This window comes from Balaenoptera musculus, chromosome 2 (assembly GCF_009873245.2).
Source record: "Balaenoptera musculus isolate JJ_BM4_2016_0621 chromosome 2, mBalMus1.pri.v3, whole genome shotgun sequence".
Classification (NCBI taxonomy): Eukaryota; Metazoa; Chordata; class Mammalia; order Artiodactyla; family Balaenopteridae; genus Balaenoptera; species Balaenoptera musculus.
Window position 1 is genome coordinate 55,914,429 of NC_045786.1, and position 22,006 is coordinate 55,936,434.

Consider the following 22,006-nt stretch of genomic DNA (forward strand, 5'->3'; position numbering starts at 1 on the left):
AAGAAAAAAGAATGAAAAGAATTGAGGCCAGTCTCAGAGACCTCTGGGACAACATTATATGCACCAACATTCGAATTACAGGGGTTCCAGAAGAAGAAGAGAGAAAAAAGGGGACTGAGAAAAATATTTGAAGAGATTATAGTTGAAAATTTCCCTAATATGGGAAAGGAAATAGGCAATCAAGTCTAGGAAGCGCAGATATACTTTTCAAACTCTTCCAAAGCACCTATACTTTTCAAACTCTTCCAAAGTATAGCAGAGGGAGGAACACTCCCAAACTCATTCTATGAGGCCACCATCACCCTGATACCAAAACCAGACAAAGATGTCACAAAGAAAGAAAACTACAGGCCAATATCACTGATGAACATAGATACAAAACTCCTAGCAAACAGAATCCAACAGCACATTAAAAGAGTCATACACCATGACCAAGTGGGGTTTATCCCAGGGATGCAAGGATTCTTCAATATACACAAATCAATCAATGTGATACACTATATTAACAAACTGAAGGAGAAAAACCATATGATCATCTCAATAGATGCAGAGAAAGCTTTTGACAAAATTCAATACCCATTTATGATAAAAACCCTCTGGAAAGTAGGCATACAGGAAACTTACCTCAATATAATAAAGGCCATATATGAAAAACCCACAGCCAACATCGTTCTCAATGGTGAAAAACTAAAACCGTTTCCACTAAGATCAGAAAAAAGACAAAGTTGCCCACTCTCATCACTATTATTCAACATAATTTTGGAAGTTCTAGCCACAGCAATCAGAGAAGGAAAAGAAATAAAAGGAATCCAAATCAGAAAAGAAGTAAAGCTGTCACTGTTTGCAGATGACATGATACTATACATACAGAATCCTAAAGATGCTACCAGAAAACTACTAGAGCTAATCAATAAATTTGGTAAAGTAGCAGGATACAAAATAATGCACAGAAATCTCTTGCATTCCTATACACTAATGATGAAAAATCTGAAAGAGAAATTAAGGAAACACTCCTATTTATCACTGCAACAAAAAGAATAAAATACCTAGGAATAAACCTAAGTAAGGAGACAAAAGACCTGTATGCAGAAAACTATAAGACACTGATGAAAGAAATTAAAGATGATACAAACAGATGGAGAGATATACCATGTTCTTGGATTGGAAGAATCAACATTGTGAAAATGACTCTACTACCCAAAGCAATCTACAGATTCAATGCAATCCCTATCAAACTACCACTGGCATTTTTCACAGAACTAGAACAAAAAATTTCACAATTTGTATGGAAATACAAAAGACCCTGAATAGCCAAAGCAATCTTGAGAAAGAAAAACGGAGTTGGAGGAATCAGACTCCCTGACTTCAGACTATCCTACAAAGCTACAGTAATCAAGACAGTATGGTACTGGCACAAAAACAGAAATATAGATAAATGGAACAGGATAGAAAGCCCAGAGATAAACCCACGCACATACGGTCACCTTATTTTTGATAAAGGAAGCAAGAATATACAATGGAGAAAAGACAGCCTCTTCAATAAGTGGTGCTGGGAAAACTGGACAGCTACATGTAAAAGAATAAAATTAGAAAACTCCCTAACACCACACACAAAAATAAACTCAAAATGGATTAAAGGCCTAAATGTAAGACCAGACACTATAAAATTCTTAGAGAGAAACATAGGCAGAACCCTCTATGACATACATCACAGAAACTCCTAGAGGTGCTTTTTGACCCGCCTGCTAGAGAAATGGAAATAAAAACAAAAGTAAATGGGACCTAATGAAACTTAAAAGCCTTTGCACAGCAAAGGAAGCCATAAGCAAGAAGAAAAGACCACCCTTAGAATGGGAGAAAATATTTCCAAATGAAGCAACTGACAAAGGATTAATCTCCCAAAATGTACAAGCAGCTCATGCAGCTCAATATCAAAAAACAAACAACCCAATCGAAAACTGGGCTGAAGACGTAAATAGACATTTCTCCAAAGAAGATATACAGATAGCCAACAAACACATGAAAGGATGCTCAGCATCACTAATCATTAGAGAAATGCAAATCAAAACTCCAATGAAGTATCACTTCACACCAGTCAGAATGGCCATCTTCAAAAAATTTAGAGACAATAAATGCTGGAGAGGGTGTGGAGAAAAGGGAACACTCTTGCACTGTTGGTGGGAATGTAAATTGATACAGCCACTATGGAGGACAGTTATGGAGGTTCCTTAAAGAACTAAAAACAGAACTACCATATTACCCAGCCATCCCACTACTGGGCATATACCCTGAGAAAACCATAGTTCAAAAAGTGTCATGTACCACAATGTTCATTGCAGCTCTATTTACAATAACCAGGAAATGGAAGCAACCTATGCATTCCTCAACAGATGAATGGATAAAGAAGATGTGACACATATATACAATGGAATATTACTCAGCCATAAAAACAATTGAAATTGAGTTATTTGTAGTGAGGTGGTTAGACCTAGAGTCTGTCATACAGAGTGAAGTATGTCAGAAAGAGAAAAACAAATACCGTATGCTAACACATATACTTGGAATCTAAAAACGAAAAAAATAATAATTCTGAAGGACCTAGGGTCAGGACAGGAATAAAAACGCAGACATAGAGAATCGACTTGAGGATACGGGTAGGGGGAAGTGTAAGCTGGGACGAAGTGAGAGAGTGGCATGGACATATATACACTACCAAATGTAAAATGGATAGCTAGTGGGAAGCAGCCACATAGCAGAGGGAGATCAGCTCGGTGCTTTGTGTCCACCTCGAGGGGTGGGATAGGGAGGGTGGGAGGGAGATGCAAGAGGGAGGTGATATGGGATTATATGTTTATGTATAGCTGATTCACTCTGTTATACAGCAGAAACTAACATACCATTGTAAAGCAATTATACTCCAATAAAGATGTTAAAAAATAAATTCTTTGAGAATATGGAGAGAGAAGAGATTAGGTGATTCTCCAAAAGTTTTAGAAAGGGATTAAAGATGTACTAGGAAAATGGCCAACATGAGGAAAATGGCACCAATGGGAGGAGTACTAAGGAATTCCAAGAAAAACAATTGACACTAGACCAAAATTTATATTGAGGATATTGGTGTCAGGGTACCCCCTTGCATTTTGTGCTGGGAAGTATATGGAGAAGAATTAGAGGCAAGGACCACATCTCAGGGGTGTTGGTCTTACTTTATAGTAATAAATTTAAGATTTTTTATTGTTAAGATTCACATGGTTAATTGTGAAATAGAATATACATGCTTTTTTTTTTTGGAGCTTCAGTCTATGCTCCTCCACTTTCTAGATGACCAAGTCTGCTAACCTCTTGACGTCTCACTTTCCTGGACATTAATATGACGATAATAACAACTAATCATAATTAAGCTTACTCCCTAAGGTGGTAGTTAAGGTAAAATGAAAGAATACACATGGAAGTGCTTGGAACGTTGTCAAACCCTATGCATGTGATTGTTGCTGTGAAGACAGTATAATTGCATCCAATTAATTTTGTAATACCAGCCTAGTCATTCCAAGCAGCCTGAAATTATACTTTTGTATACCTGCAACTTTTATCAGAAAAGCATAGGGACTCCCATACACACAGATGCATTATAAATAAAATGTATGTGAAACAAGCCATCCTCCTTTTTCTCCCTGCCCCATCCCTTCCTGTCTAGCCCTGTCCTCCAATTCAAAATGAGTTGGGTTTGATTCCACTGGATGCTAAAGATCAGGAAATACTGTCCAACCATTGGTGTGCCCTTCCAGTGGGGCTCTTTTGAAAACATGGCAGTTAGCAAACATGTAGGTAGGTCTGTTGGGAATCATCTTTGGGTCCCAGCCCTTGTTGTTGCTTTTGTCTTGGAAATATGATGTTCTTTACACCCACTAATATCCTATTCTTCTTCATGCACAAGACAGTCAGAGCTCTCAGACCAAACAGGCTCACACCACCCTTTAGGGCTCTACTAAAAGAGAGCTGATGGGGTGTTCTGAGATTCTTCAAAAAGCGATTGCTTTTTCATTGGTGCCATCTTTGATAAAGAAAATATGTTTCAAACATAGAATCTCAGTATGACTAAGGATCTTAAAGGTCCCCTAGAGCTAATACCTGGCTGAAGTGTGAAGAATTTTAATAGTATCCCTGACAAGTAGTTGTTTAGTTTCACTTGAATCCCTATTGTGACAGGAAATTTACTCTCTTATAATTTTAGTTCTCAATAAATATTTGATGTATACAGACATTTTTAAGAAAATTAGACTTCCACAAGAACCATATCCCACATAAGTAGACTAAGTCCTGCATTCTGAACTGACACAGGATGACTACCTGCTAAAATGAAAAATATACACAAGACCCAGAAACTCCTAGCATAACAGACAAAATATAAAGGACATGATAAAAAATCACCCATCAGCCAAAACAAAGAAATATACAACTTGAATGAAAAAAAAAGTATTAACTGACACCAATAAGGATTTTCAAGGCATCTCATAACTTAAACTTCAACAATAAATTACAGATTCCCTGAAAACAAAAAAAAGAAATAGAAGTTATTTTAAAAGTGTATATTTTAAAACTGAAATATAAAAAGAAAGAAAACTTGTCAAATGGGCCCAATAGTAGAATGGAGATGACGGAGTGAACTTGAGGATGGATCAACAAAATTCACTGAAAGTAAACAACAGAGAGAAAAAATTTTCTTTCTAAGAACACTGAGAAATATCTAACAGAGCTTCAAGAACTTGCAGTAAGTGCAAAATATTCAAAATTCATATAATTAGATTCCCAAAGTGAGAGGAGAGAGTAAGGCAGAAAGAATAGAGTTCAAATAATGGCTGAGAGCTTTTTAAATTTGGCAATAGATACAAGTCTATAAGTCCAAGAAACTTAATGAAATTCAAATAGAATAAACCCAAAGAAATCCACACCAAGACACATTATAGTTAAACTTTTGAAAAATAAAGAAAATAAAAAATTGTGAAAGCCACCAGAGTTTACCTATAGTAAAACACAAATTTATATAACAGCAGATTTATCATATGAAACCATGAAGTAGTACAATATTTTTCAAGTGCTCAAAGAAAAACTATGAAACATATATTCTATATATGGCAAAATTATTCTTCAGAAATAAAGGAGAAATAAAGATACCCTCAGTAAAGGAACCTAAAGGAGGTTGTTACTTGCAAACTTACCTTAAAGTTTGGCTAAGGTTGTTTGTCAAACAGGAATTGATGAAAGAAGTAACCTCAGAGCATCAAGAAGGGAGGAAAAAAAAAACAAAAGGGAAGAAATATGAGTATATACAAAAGACTATTTCCTCTTGAGTTTTTAAAATTATACTTGATGATTGAAGCATAAATTATAATATCATCTGATACTCAAGACAATAACATTTAAAAGTGGGAGGTAAAGGGCCTTAAATGGATGTGGATTTCTATACTTCCCTGGAAATGGTCAGAGTTGATACCATAGGCTGTAAAAAGTCACATATCTATACTTAATGCTCAGATCAATAATTTTAAAAAAATCAACTGTATACAAAGAGATACATTCAAACATACTATAAATACATCAAGATAAAAATCCTAATGAGTTTTCAAGTAACTCACAGGAAGACAAGAAGAGAGAAACAGAGGAATAAGAAGAAGAGAAAAAAACAGAAAACAAAGAGTAAAATGGAAAACTTAAGACTTAATACATCAATATTTACCTTAAATATTAAGTGTTTAATTGCCCAACCAAAGGGTAGAAATCAGAGTGACAGTAGCAAAAATGATGGAATAGGACTTCTGAAAATTCTCTTCTTTTTAAAAATAGGAGAAAACAGATAAAACTTGTCAGAGTCATCTTTTTCAGGACTCTGGAAATTAGTCAAAGGCTTGAACCAATTAGGGAAGTGTTTATTCAAGGAAAACAGATGAATATTAGTAAGAAAAGTGAGTTTTGTAGTATTTTAACTTGCACTATTCCCATTCTGACCTTATCTAACTTTGTGGTAGCCTTGGCAATAAATGGCCCACAATCACAATGAAAAGCAACAGCTTGGCAACACTGCTGAAAGAATAAAAGGTGGATGGAGTGCCTTCAAAGCCCCGTTCTCAGAGAATTTGTCCTTATGTGACCTGTCCAGTGCTTCCCCAGAAGACTGCATTCACAAGGATGTTTCTATTTGACTTAACCTGGAGTTCACCAAGTAGGAAAAACATTTTCCTAAGGGTGATTGTTGAAAATAACTAGAGAAAATAGTTTAACTTCTTGAATGCCTGAGGCAGAGGATAACATTTGGGGAAAACAATAGTCTAACTAAAATACCTAAAAGGAAAAACTAAGTAGTGAGATTTCTCTACTGACTTTGAATCTCTGACATATACCTAGGAATCTAGATGACCATAAGCATGTATAGAACTCTGAGCATGCCCAGGGTTATGTACATGCTCAGGAAAGTCCTGCAAAGGTTCTAAGCTTTCATCTCTGGCTGGCCTTGAGGATGTCTGCAAGTAGGAAGTGAAAGCTAAAGCAGAGTTGTCAACTGCCTGGCTAAGTGTTTAAGACATATCCCAATCTTTACAGAGTCTCTTTGTAAAGACTAAGAGATGTATTGGTTCCAGGCATCTAAGGAAATCTCCATTCAATTATTAGCAGACCACTAAGCTAACTGAGCAGCAACTTCAGTGACCAAATATTACAGAATTAGGTCATAAAAATAAATCCAACAAACAAAAATAACAAACAGCAAAAGCAACAAACCTTGGGGAGGGTGAAGAATATGATTTTCAGGATTGTCACATTATATTATTTTAAATGCCCAATTTTCAACAACAACAACAAAAATGAGACATACAAAAAAAGAAGCTTTGCCTATACACAGGAAAAAAATGTGATTAATGGAAACTGCCCTGCGGAAGCCCAGAAGTTAGACTTACTAGACAAAGAATTTAAATCAGCTATTTTAAAACACGTTAAAAGAATGAAAGGAAACCATGCCTTAAGACCTAAGGAAAGTATGAGAATGACATCTCACCAAATACAGAATATCAATAAAGAGCCTGAAATTTTTTTTTTTTACAAAACCAAACAGAAATTTTAGAGTTTGTAAGTACAAAATTGGAAGTAAAAAATTCTCTGGGGTGGCTTAACAGCAGATTTGAGCAGGCACAAAAAAGAATCAGTAAATGTAAAGATAGGTCAATTGATACCATCCAGTTTGATGAACTGAGAAGAAAAAAAAATGAAGAAAACATAACTGAGATCAGAGACTTGTAGAACATTACCAAGCAAGCATATCAATATACACATACTGAGAATCCTAGAAGAGGAAAGAGAGAAAGGGGGAGAAAGAATATTTGAAGAACTATTCAGTGAAGAAATAATCTATACATCCAAGAAACTCAACAAACTCCAAGGAGTATAAACCCAAAGAGATCCTCACATGAACACATTAAAATCAAGTTGTAAAAAGCAACAAGAGAGAAGTGACTGTCACACACAAGAGAATATCAATAAGGTTTACAGCTGATTTCTCTCCCAAACAATGGAGGCCAGATGACATATTCAAATATCTGACAGAAAATAATTATTAACCAAGAATTTGATATCCAACAGAATTACCCTTCAATAAATGAGGGGGAAAGATATCTCCAAATGAACAAAAACTAAGATAATGTATCACAAGCAGACCTATCTTACAAGCAATACTAGAAGTTTGAAATGAAAGGACACTAGGTAGTAAGTTTAATTAACATGAAAATTAAAGAACACTTGTAAAGGTAAGTGCATGATAAAATATTAACAATGTAAATTAAGTTTTGTTTATAACCCATTTATTCTCATATATAATTTAAAAGACAGCTGCACAAAACAATTAATAATATCTATGTTGATGGACACATGATGTATAAAAATGTAATTTTTATGACAGTTACAGCAAAAAAAAAAAATAGGGGAGAAGGAATGGGACTATATAGAAAGAATGTTTTAGATTACTATTGAAATTAAGTTGGTACTGTTCAAACTAGATGTTTGTAAGTTAAGAAGTTAATTGCAATCCTCAGTATAACCACTTTGACTATAGCTCAAAAAGTGTAGTAAAATGAACAACAGTAATGGGGGAATAGAGGAACAAAAACCACTAAAGACATAAGAGAAACACGTAGAGAAAGCAACAAAATGACAGATGTTAAACCTATCTTAGCAGTAATTACATTAAGAATTAAGGATTCCAGTTAAAAAGCAGAAATTGGTAAAATAGATTTTATAAAAACAGGAGCCAACAAAATTCTGTGTAAAAGAAACACACTTTAATTTCAAAAAACAAATAAGTTGAAAGTAAAAGGATATCTATATCTATCTATTTATGTATATCTATATATATATCTATCTATATCTATATATCTATGTATCTATATCTATATCTATATGAGGTAAACAGTACTTAAAAAAGAGTTGGAGCAGCTAACTAATATTAGAAAAAAAATAGACTCTAATACAAAAATTGTGACTAGAGACATAGAAGGACATCTTACAATGAACAAAGGCTACACATTGTCTGATTCCTTTTATATGTCCATAAGCTATGTACATGACAAGTCCATAATAGTCAAATCCATAGAGACAGAAAATAGATTAGTAATTGTCAGGGTCTGGGAGAGGGACAGAAGGGGAGTCGACTGCTTAAGGGATGTGATGCTTCTTTTGGGGATTAGAAACCCGAAAATAGGGTGTTCCAGAATTATGCAGTGGTGACGGATGCAAAACCTCCTGGATTTATTTTTTAAAAGTACATTTTAATAGGGTGAATTTTATGGTATATGAATTATATCTCAATTTTTAAAGTCAGAGTTTGGCAGAGAGAACTAAAACACACACACACAATCCAACCATGTACTTCTTACAAGAAACTCCAAATTAAACGACATAGACAATTAAAAAGTAAAGGTTGGCAAAATATGTGCCAGGAAAATTTTAATCAATAAAAGTGTGAGTAGAAATATTAATATATGATTTCAGAGCAAATAAAATTAATAGAGTCAAAAGAGGGATATTATATAATGATAAAAGGATCAACCCACCAGGAACACATAGTGAGCTTAAATATGTGTGCAAAAAACAACAGAACCTCAAAACAAATAAAGAAGAATTGGTATAGATTAAAAAATATGAATAGGTAATTTCATTATTATTATTGGAGACATTAACAACTCAGTCTCAGAAGCTCAGAACTACTAGACATAAAATCAACAAGGATACTGAAAATCAAAACAACACAATCAGTAAGATCTAACTGAAATATATAAAACACTTCACCAAATAAGAGAATACATTTTTTTCCAAGTGATCATGGAGCATTCACAAGATAAACCATATCCTGGGCCATAAAACACACCTGAAAAAATGTAAATGAATTGAAATCATATAGAATATAATTCTCTACATACCATTATAGAGTGTCCTTTGACCATGATGAAATCGAATAAAGTCAATAACAGAAAGACAGTAGAATATCTAAAAGTGGAAATTAAATAATATGCTTCCATAGAATCCATGAGTTAAAGAGGAAGTGTCAAAGGAAATTAAAAATTACATATAAATGAATGGAAATGAAAATACAACATATCAAAATATGTGGGATTCAGTTAAAGAATTGCTGAAGGGACATTTATAGCACTAAATGCTTATACTAGAAAAGAGTGAAGGTCTCAAATCATTAATCTGTCTTTCTTCCTCAATAAATTTTTAAAAAGGAAAACAAAATACATCAGAAGAAATCATAAGGAAAAATAATAGACAGAAAAAATAAATAAAATTTAAAACGAGAAAACAATAGAAAAATAAATAAAACAAAAAGTTGGTCCTTCAAACAAATTTTAAATGATAAAACCCTAGCAAGACTGACAAAAATAAAAAAAGGAAAGTCACAGCACTGACATCAGAAATGGAATAGGAATGTTACCATAGATCCTGAATCCATCAAAAGGATAATAAATGAATACTAAGGAAATAACTACTAATGATTTTACTCTCATAAATTCAACAACTTCAAAGAAATGGACTAATTCCTAAAGAGCCAAAACTCATCCAAAATGAGATCGAAAATCTTAATAATCCTAATGATCATACAGAAATGATTTCATAACTTAAAAGCTCATAAGTAGGAAATGTCCAAGCCCGGATATTTTCACTGATGAATTCTACCAAACATTTAAAAAAGAATTAACACCAATTTTCTACAACCTCTTTCAGGAAATAGGAAAGGCAAGGCTACTTCCTGAAACCCTTTATGTGACCTGTATTACCCTGATACTACAACCAAACAAGGATAGGACAAAAACAGAAAACTCCAACACCAATATCTCTCATGAAATTAGAGATAAAAGTTCTTAACAAAATATTAGCAATCTGAATCCAACAGTGAGTAAAATGGATTATATACTATGACCATGTAGGATTAGTTCCAGGTGTGCAAGACTGTTTCAACATTTGAAAATCAAATTAATATAATCCACCATATCACCAAGCTAAAAACAAAAAATCGTATGATTGTTTCCATTGATGCAGAAAAAGCTTTTGACAAGATGTAACACCCATTCATGATAAAAAGTTTCAGTAGGTTAAGAGTAGAGGAGAATCACCTCCAGTTGATAAAAATCATTAATCAGGAGACCTTTGTAAGTGACTAGGTAGTATGCATATCCCATATCCTAGGAGCGCTGGGTGGTAAATGAAGCACACTTAGCTTTTATATTATTTACTTAGGGCTTTCACAAGCATAATCTTAATTGAGCTATATAATAACATTGTAAATTAAGCTGTTTGAACCCCATGTTATGAGAAACCCAGAGTGAATGTAGCAAAATGCCCTGCCATTGCCTCCCAGATGGTGAACAATAGACAGGCAGTCAAATGCAGCTCTTGGTTCCTGCACACCCACTACTGTCTTGGCCCTATTCTTAACCAGACTCTATTTCCCAGTCTTGAAGTATTTGTGTCAGCCTTCTTTCTTCTGTAGAAAAAAAAATACCATTTACAATATTAGTGAAAGTGCAGAAAATTTCTTTTCCACCACCCCAACACTAATCCTTGCCATCAGCTTTTGTTGTTGATGGTGTGAACACAAAACTCAGGCCATAGACTTGTGTGTCCTCTAAGTGACACCCCCTCCTGAGATGGGGCTCATCAGTTAAAGAGACCTCCTTGTCCAGGATTGGAAAATTCCAAGAATCAAAGCTCTGCATGTGTGGAGCTAAAGATTTCCTCCCTGTGATTTCAACACATGGCTCCTAGCCCCAGCCTCCGGAGTTGCCAGAACAAACAATTGCCTTCCCCATTATGTATCTTCTAACATTTTCAGACAGCATCCTGGGAGAAGTGGCTAGTACTCCAGGGGCAACTATGGGCTCTGCTAGCAGCTGTCACATACTGGTCTTCAACCTGACAAGGAGGAGAGAGTTAAATTTGGGGAAGGGTAGTAGAATCACAGAAATGACATTCCAGGAATCCAGGGATTTTTTTATATTTGGGAAAAATCTACATTGGAAATAATAATAAGTACTTTGTTTGCAAGAACCATTTTTCTACATCTCCTGTGATTCTGCCCACAACCATGTGACAGGAGCAAGGCAAGATTCTAGTCAGAGGCAGAGGTGAAAATGAGCTCCCCCCAACCCTCACCTCCTTATCCAGTGCTTTTTCCCAGCATTTGCTTCTGCTCCCTCACAATTTCTTCTGTCAAAATGCTGGCTGTCCTTCCTGTGTCCCAGATACACAGACAGATTTAGGGCTGTCTACCTGATGGACAGTTTAACATGTGGTAAAAATCACCATTCTAGTTTTAAGGTTTCTCTCTCCCACCTCCCCACCCCACCTGCATTTCTACATCATGCCCCTTCCTTCCTTCACATCCTTAGCACTTGTTCTCATACCTATTCCATAAGGCCATGCCCTAGGTCCCTCTGCCTAGAATCTGCTTTCTTTTTCTGTCATTGCCTTTTCTCTTCATTCCTCTTTTCCTTTCCTCTTCCCCTCCTAGCAGCTTTCTCCCCACTGTGGGAGACGGAGGTCTATGGACACAGACATTGACAGGTTTACCCAACACAACCCAGTAGAGAACACCTTTCCTGTGCATCTACGTGTGTTCAGGTTCTTTCCACACTTGCACTGTCTGGTGTTGTGCAGGAAGGGTCTCCCTTTCTCCCTGGGGAGCTATCTTGAAGGAGGCTCATATTCCTTCCTACAGGTGGTTTCATGAGAACCTGCTGTGCATATGGTAACTTGGAGACATTTAGATATATCTATCCAGCCTCGAATGTAAATTGGTGCAGCCACTATGGAAAACAGTATAGAAGTTCCTTAAAAAGCTAAAAATAGAGTTGCCATATGATCCAACAATCCAATTTCTGGGCATATACCCGGACAAAAACCATAATTTGAAAAGATACATGCACCCCTATGTTCATAGCAGCATTTTACAATAGCCAAGACATAGAAGGAACCTAAATGTCCATTGACAGAGGAATGGATAAAGAAGATGTGGTACATATATACAATGGAATATTACTCAGCCATAAAAAAGAATGAAATAATGCCATTTGCAGCAACATGAATGGACCTAGAGATTATCATACTAAGTGAAGTAAGTCAGACAAAGACAAAAATCATATGATATTACTTATATGTGGAATCTGAAATATGACACAAATGAACTTATTTCTGAAACAGAAATAGACTCACAGACATAGAACACAAACTTATGGTTACCAAAGGAGAAAGAGGGTGGGGGAGGAATAAATTAGGAGGTTTGGGCTACTATATATAAAATAGATAAACAACAAGGTTCTACTGTGTAGCACAGGGAACTATATTCAATATCCTGTAATAAAACATAATGGAGGGCTTCCCTGGTAGCACAGTGGTTAAGAATCCGCCTGCCAATGCAGGGGACATGGTCCGGGAAGATCCCATGTGCCACGGAGCAACTAAGCCCATGCATCACAACTACAGAGCCCGAGAGCCACAACTACTGAAGCCCGCACACCTAGAGCCCGTGCTCTGCAACAAGAGAAGCCACCGCAATGAGAAGCCCGCGCACCACAACGACGAGTAGCCCCCACTCGCCGCAATTAGAGAAAGCCTGCACACGGCAACGAAGACCCAACACAGCCAAAAATAAATAAATAAATAAAATAAATTTATTTTTAAAAAAGCATAATGGAAAAGAACAAGAAAAAGAATATATATATATTTATATATTTATATATATGAATCAATTTGCTGTACACTAGAAACTAACACAACATTGTAAATCAACTATACTTCAATTAAAAAAGAAATAGATATATCCCACCCCAATGTGGGCTATACCATAGACAAGTGGGATAGATGGATGTTTTCTGGAGAACGACAAAACAAGTTTCTCCTCTGCTGGCCTCACCGTCCTTGGCTGCAAGCACAAGCTGGCACGAAAGACTGAGTCCAGGTCTCAAACGACTCAACCTGGGGAGCTCTCAACCCTTTTACTTTTCTATTCCATCCCTTTCTACCTGTTAATGCTTCTGCCCTCCCTTCCTTACCTCCTCCTCTTCAGTTTGTCTGAACACCAGCTCCCCAACAGACTACCTCCCCAAGTCCTTAACCATATGGAACATGCACTGATCTCAACATCAAAAAGGTCACCAACCAGGTCTCAGGGGCCCCTTCTGGACCACTGGGGTGGGATCTGGTTAGGAGGGGTCTTGAAGCAAGCCAGGAAGACCAGACGGTCCCAGGGAATCTCAGCCTTTTAATAAGTAGGTGGTGGTAGTGCTTACTAAGTGTCAGATCCGATTATCAGTGTTATTGTGATGTCTCTTTTACTATTGTCTTGAAAAGAAGAGGTGGCAGGAAGAAGTTTCTAGGCTCCTTTGATAAATTTCCCCTGTTCACTCAACCTCAGAACCATCGGTGGCTGCCACCAGAGAGCACTTCCCACTGCCGCTCCTGTCTGCAAAGCTTAACCCCAACCAAGCTCTTTATTCCTAAAACCTCTGTTCCTGTCTGGTCCAGAAGAGGCTCTCAGAACTGCTGAAAGGACAAAGCATCAGAAAGGGAATGGATTTCACAGTGAGGGCGAGGTTGCTGTGGTTTCACTGTATTGGTTTGTCTGTTTATTTTACCCAAACAGTACCATCTGTTGGAGAAAACAACATAAAATATTTAATTTTGTTTACTTCAATTGCTTTAAAGGATTGTTTATGTTTAAGGGCTAACTTGGACAGAGGTGCTTCCATCTCCAACATCCTTCCTTTGGTGGCTAAGGAGCTTAGCTCTAGTCACCGTGGGATCATGCTTGCTTTTTTTCAATCAGGGCATTCTACAATTACAATATATTTGGTAATCAAAATATCCTCCAAATGGCATTCTTTTAAAATCCCATAAGAATCTTAGTTTTCTTGTCACCATAGGGACAGTAAACTTATCAGCAATCCATCAAAGGCACAAGATTTGCTGAAAATGTGAGATCAGACTTGTAAAAATCAAGTGGCATTTGGTTAGTTGGTGTTGAAAGACCTGTGGCTGACAGAAGTGAGAAAGAACATTTGAAGTTCTCCACGAATTTTTAAAAACTCACATTTAAAATCTGCATCTATGACTCGTGTGGAAGAGCCTCTTTCTCATTTTTCCATTTTAATTAATTAATTAATTTATTTATTTATTTTTGGCTGTGTTGGGTCTTTGTTTCTGTGCGAGGGTTTTCTCTAGTTGTGGCAAGTGGGGACCACTCTTCATCGCGGTGCGGGGGCCTCTCACTATCGCGACCTCTCTTGTTGTGGAGCACAGGCTCCAGTTGCGCAGGCTCTGTGGCTCATGGGCCTAGTTGCTCCGCGGTATGTGGGATCTTCCAAGACCAGGGCTCGAACCCGTGTCTCCTGCATTGGCAGGCAGATTCTCAACCACTGCACCACCAGGGAAGCCCTCATTTTTCCATTTTGAATTCAGTTAATTTGCTATGAGGTTGACTGATTTAGAAAGTCGCTCACAAATTCTCACTTTTTTGTTCCTATCTTTGCTGGATTGAGTGCAAGATTTGGAGGTTTGTAAAGGCTGAAAAAATTTTGGGGTTTTTTTTTAGCTTTACGACCTCTTTCAGTCAAATTGTGAGGCCCAAAGGATGAGCTAAGTCCTACCTGGGATCATCAGTCATTACATTTCAGAAGCGGGAAGGTGGAGTGTGCTCTTCTGTCTAAGGAAATGTGGACCCTCAACCTCGCAGTCACTGTGATTTGAGAAAAACTGTCATTTCCTTGTTCCAGGGTTTGTGTTCAGCAGTCTGGGACATGTGGTGAGCTGATCTTCTCCAGGATCACAGGTGGAGTTTTCAAGGTTCTGTCTCCCCTTTCTCTCTGAGAGTTTTTCTTCTCTCCTGGCTTAAAGCTCACCTCCCTCTGCATGTGACCCTCAAATCAATTTTTCTGCTTGTTACTGGTCTTTCCTAAGCCATTTCAACAACCTTGTTTGAACTCTCTGTGTGCAGAAGGTTCTGTATGAGAACAGTAACCAATGCTGCATAGAGTTGGAAGGTCTGTTTGCAGTATGCAGTTTGCATAGTGAAAGTCTATGCAGCTTCCCAGCTCATTCCCTTCATAATTTTACCCAAGTAGATCTCTAAAATGAGGCTAAGGTGATGTTTACTAGGACCACCCAGCATCCACACTGCACAGCAGGGGGCTGGTGTGGCCCATCCCAGCTGCTTCTTCTGTTAAGGCCCCAGGGATCCATCTAACTTGTCATTGAAGCACTGACACATTGGTCCTCACTGATATTTGTCAAATTATTTCTCAACTCAGCATTGGAGCTCAGAGATAATTTTCACTAAATTACAAAACAGCGCCTCTGGCATGTCCCTGGAAACTGCAGTTTCCCCAGCCCATGTGGACGGTGTGACAGGAGGTATCTGCAGATGTTACTAGGAAGGCAGACAGACCCAGCCTTGTTAGGCCAGCCTACAGCCCCCCTTTCCCCAGCCATAGTTATTAGCAATCCCGACAAGCTAATCCCGACATTCAAAGATCATCTTCCCCCAAAACACTCTGACCACCTCTCTCCCTGAGCTTCCGTGCAGGTACTGAGCCTGCAGCAGAGGAGAAGGGCAGGGGCTTTGTGGAGACCTGCCATCAGGTTTCACTCATTCCTGTAACAAGTTTTGATTGAGCATTCACTTGATGACAGGCATTGGACAAGCATGGCAGGTACAGGGGCTCAGAGCCAGACCCAGGTCCCAGTCTTCAGTCTCGCTACATTAGAGAACACTCAGTACATAACTGCATAAGTCATTAATAGCTACACTTGTGATAAGTACCAGGAAAGAGAAGTGTGTGTTATAATAAAATAGATTCCAGGATGTTTTCCTGGACTGGGGTGGAGGTGGGGTGTCCAGAAAGGGTATCTAAGGGAAGTGAGATTTTAGATGGTACTGGGAGAGATGGACCTGAGCCAGCCAGAGACCATAGCCCTGGGCACCGGTCCCTGCTGTGGGGCAAACCTGTAACTGGAAAATGGAAACCTGGGTGGCAGGAGCAGAAGCCCTGGGGAGTGGGCACGTAGCTGTGCAGCCGTGCGTAAGGCTTTGGAGTAGGCACACATGGTTTTATTTTGTTTTCTTACTCCAGTGAAATTGAGAACAGCAGGTGATGGGAAAATTAAGAGGGAACCTTTGGGGACAGTGTGGGCTTCGTGGGAGCCGTAGCTACAAGGATAGCCTCGGAAGGTGTGGATCGTGCCGGGCATGGGGTGGATGAGATGCAGGGCAGCAGAGTGTCCACACACAGAATCATGGTTCCAACTGAGCCCTGGGGTCAAGAACAAACTACACCTGGGCAGACAAGAAGGGGAAAGGCCCACAGGAGGAAGGTCACCCAAAGGGGCCTCGTAAGGAAGGCGGGCAGGACGGTGAGGATCGAGGTTCCCCTAATTCTGTAGGCCACATTCTCCCAAATGCTTTTTCCTCAACTTTTGAAATATATATATAGTATTACTGAAGTAAAATGTACATTTACACCAAAAATTAAATACAGCAGAAATGAATGAAGTGAAAGTAAAAGTCTGCCCCACATGTATCCAACTTCCAGGACACCTGCTCAAAGGCAGCTATTATTTAATCCTTCTTATTTTATTCCTCTGAAGGATCTGGTTATCCCACATTTCTTGATTTAAACACTTTCTATGACTCCTCACCTTTTCTCTCCTTCCACTTTCTCCCTATTCTTCATAGTAATGGTATGGTTTTTAGTTCTCCTGCTAGTTACCTTTATAACTTTGTAAGTTATGTGAGCCTATCTTTCTGATCACATCAATTGGTCTCCCTTTCATCTGAGATGAAGAAATATTTATCCCTGCACTTCCCTCCCACCTCTAACTTCTGCTGCTGTACATGACTTTCACGTTTACGACACTTTCACACTTATATTTCTGTTTCTTAGTCCTGAGTCTGTGTTTGCTCTAGATGTTGACCAAAATCTCAGAAGCAGCTTTCACAATATTAGAGGGACCTTAATGGCTGTCAGTACAAACATGAGCAGTGCAGCTGGATGCAGATAGAAGGATAGGATTCCTGAATTTATAAATCTGGGAAGTACATACCAAAAAGCAAGTCAAATGAAGTCTCAAAAAAATGTGTAGCCTATTCAATGCCCTAAGCAAAGTTTAGCAAATGTTTTTTCTGTAAAGAGCCAAACAATAACTATTTAGGCTTTGCAAGCTATGTGGTCTCTGTCAGAGCTGCTACCCTCTGCTGTTGCAGCACAGAAGGTGTCATAGAAACTACATGATAAAATGTGTGTGGCTGTGCCCAAAAAAACTGAAAACAAAAACTGTCATCTAAAACTAGCCACAACCAACCCCTGGTTTAAAGCAGTGGTCCTCTAATTTTAATGAGCTTCAGAATCCCCTGGGAGGTTTGCCACCCCCATAGTTTCTGATTCAGCAGGTCTGGGGTGGGTCTGAGGCTCTGGATTTCTAACAAGTTCCCAGGTGGCACTCCTTGATGATGTTGGTCCAAGCCACATGGTTGCTGCTTTGCACTAGAGCGTCATCCTCTTGTACATATTTGGGATTTTCTTGGAGTTCCTGAAGGTCTTTCTCATTTTGTATTTGGAACCTGACTACAACTTATCACCGAGATTTTCCATCATCATCATCACGCTGTTTATTTCATGAATCTGATTTCTTCTTAAAATATTTCTCCCCAGCACTCCCAGCCTTGCTCTTTGGTAGACCAGTTGCTCTCCAAGCCTGCTGTTCAGCCGTCATGTAAGACCATCCTTCTTTGTCTCCAGGATGGGACTCCCCTCTCTCAGGTTCTATGCCTTCTTCTGTCCTGGGTTTATATTAGTCTTACTGTAGTACATCATCAGGAGTAATTTTTTCACAAAAGATGCATGAGATGGCTTCAGAAATCAACCTTGCCAACACCTAACCTTGGACTTCTAGCCTCCAGAACCATGAGAAAATAAATTTCTGTTCTTTAAGCCACCCAGTCTGTGGTATTTTGTTAGTCGGCAGCCCGAGCCGACTAATACACAGGAGGAGCAGAGCAGATGAGATTAAAAATACTATCTAGGAGCTAAATAAAGCAAGTACAATAAAAAGACATGATTAGAGTCTATGACAGTCAGTTTAAATCTAACCTTAACACAACTGGCTAAAGGGACATATCTGGACCACCAATGCAAGGACTGGGCAGGGACTGGACATTCCACTAGAACTGAAAGACAAGGCAAGGACTCAGCCCCCATCAGACAGGGAATAATCTGAGAGTAGCCACAGGAGTTCTTCAAGACTCATTCTGAAGCTGCAGTCAATCTCAAGATATGAATCCAAGTGGGAAGAAGTGAGACACTTAACAAGCTGATCAGAAAGTTATTCTGACAGGGCTTAGAGCACATGATACCAGTGACATGAAGACAGCCTGATCATTTTAGATATTTCAAATCTATTGTTATTAAACTTATCTCCATGCCCATCAAAGAATTTGGACATCATAGCCATGATGAGGAAATTACCACCACTTGGCCAAGTCGTTAGCACTTTTACTCTTCTACTTCCTGCTTTTCATTTTGTGCCATTAGTTCTTCCAGATTATAAAAGCAAAAAAGAACACAGAGAGAAAATGTATTATTATGTGACTTTTTAGCATACCTGAAGCAAGTATAAGTAAGCATAAAAGCAAGGCACCCCAGAGTTTTGCAAGTTTAATTAATTACACTTTTAAGGAATGAGTATGCAAAGTTACACTAAAGGAAAAGACCAGTTCCAGGCAAGAACAAGACACCACTGCATTCCAGTCAATAGTATCAATCCACTGAAGGAATAATGTGTCATTCAGAAGGAGAGAGTCCAGCATGTATTTTCCATTTTCACCATAAAACTTTTAGATTATCATTTGACTTTCCTTCAGTCAATCTGAATGTGCAGTTCTGTCTATATTTACAATAGCCAAGACATGGAAGCAACCTAAGTGTCCATTGACAGAGGAATGGATAAAGATGTGTACACATATATAATGGAATATTCCTTAGCCATAAAAAAGAATGTAATAATGCCATTTGTAGCAACATGGATGGACCTAGAGATTATCATACTAAGTGAAGAAAGTCAGACAGAGAAAGACAATATCATATGATGTCACTTACATGTGGAATCTTAAAAAAATGATACAAATGAACTTATCTGCAAGACAGAAATAGACTCACAGACAGACATAGAAAACAAACTTATGGTTACCAAAGGGGAAAAGGGGGGAGGGATAAATTAGGAGTTTGGGATTAACAGATACACACTACTCAATATAAAATAGATAAACAGAGACCTTCTGTATAGCACAGGGAACTATATTCAATATCCTGTAATAACCTATAGTGAAAAAGAATCTGGAAAAGAATATATGTGTGCGTATATGTATACGTATATGTGTGTGTGTGTGTGTGTGTGTGTGTATATATATATATCTGAATCACTTTGATGTACACCTGAAACTAACACAACATTGTAAATTGACTATGCTGAAATAAAAATGAATAAACATGCAGTTCTGTGGTATTTACTGGTGTTTTGTTATAAAATGAATAATTATTTTCTTTTGTATATTGATTTCCTGTCTGTGTGTTTTTGTGGGTTTTCTTCAGTTATGAGACTGATTTTGGAGAAAATCAAGTTTTGATGTGGCAAAGGAGGCAGCAGCCCCTGAAATGCTTGGCACAACTCAGGGCTTCTGTGGACATTGCCAGTCTGGGACGGGCACCCACATTTCCCTCTGGTACCATCCTTTCACCTGGCCTTTACCTGCAATAAGCAGCAAAAAGTTTGGGGTGGGGGGAACTAATGTCTTGGGGACTTGGGGAGTTGTTGTGGTTTCTAATTGTGTCTGTTCCTTGATTATTATTAGCAAGTAAAATTGAGTTGACCATATATTTTGTTGTCGGAAGTTTCCTGGGAAAAGAAATGATTGGGCATATTTAGAGATGATATAAAACAATGAGAATATTGTTTGTTTTACAAAATAATTTCCTTAGGCAAGTATCTCAGCTGAATAATATTTTCAAGTGAGCTTTTTATTTCTCATAGCTATAGCCTTTAAGGTAGTTTTAAAGAGAAATAACTAAGAGAGAGTGGAACAATGGACTTGCCATTTCCTGATGAAATAGCATTTTTTCAAAAAAGTATTTAAGAAAAACCAATCTTCTCTAAAATGATTAGTTGTTCAAACTTTCCATAAATCTGTATTTGAATATATATATTCATATATATATATATATATATATATATATATATATATATATATACAGCCAAATGGGAGAGATGTGTAAGACAAGTTATGCAGGGGGGAAGGTTGGCATAAAGCTAACAGTCATGCTTGCTCTGGGTGCACCACCCTCCCAGCATGTTGATGTATTCACCAACTCAGAAGCTACCCAAATCTTGCTGTTCAAGAATTGTTATCGAAGTTTTGTTATGCAGGCATAATTGATGAAATAATTGGCCATTGGGAATTGAACTCAAGCTGAGTTCCTCTCCCCTCCATGAAGTCAAGAGATGGGGCTAATAGTTCTAACCCCTAAATCAAGTGTTTGGTTCCTCTGTCAACCAACCCCCATCCCCAAACTACTATCGCCCCCCACCCTGACCAAGAATCACCTCATTAGTGTAAACTCAGGTCTCACGTATGGTTGAAAGAGGTTCATTGAAAAAAACAAAAGACACTCTATCATTCAGGAAATTGCAAGAATTTTAGGGGCCCCATGCCATGAAGTGGGGACAAATATCAAATATATATGCTTTTGTTATACCACACAATATGTTAGGAAATATTATATAGTGACAGTAATCGTAACATGATGGTATTGACAGAGGGGTAGACACATACATCAATGGAACAGAATAGAGGTCCCAAAATAGACTCACACAAATAAGCCCAACTGAGTTTTGAAAAAGGTGCTGGATCAATTAAATGGAGGAAAGACAGTCTTTTCAACAAACGGTGTTGGAGCAATTGTACATCCATAGCACCCCCCCAAAAAGAAATTTGACTTAAACCTCACAGCTTATACAAAAACTAACTCAAAATGGATCACAGCCATAAATGCAATATATATGCAATATATATACATATGTATGTGTGAGTGTGTATATATATATATATATAGTACATAAGAGAAAATCAGGATATATGTTTAGGCAAAGATTTCTTAGATTTGGTATCAAAAGCATGATTTATAAAAATAAAAATTGATAAGTTGGGCATCATCAAAACTATTGCTTTGTGAAAGCCCATAAGAAGAGGATGAAAAGCTGGTAGAACATATACACAATCTACATATCCATCAAATGACTTGTGTTTATAATATATAAAGAATCCTTGAAACTCAAGAGCGACAATAACAATCCAATGAGAAAAAGGGCAAAAGACATTTTACTAAAGAGGATATTCAGAAGACAAGTAAGCACCTGAAAAGAT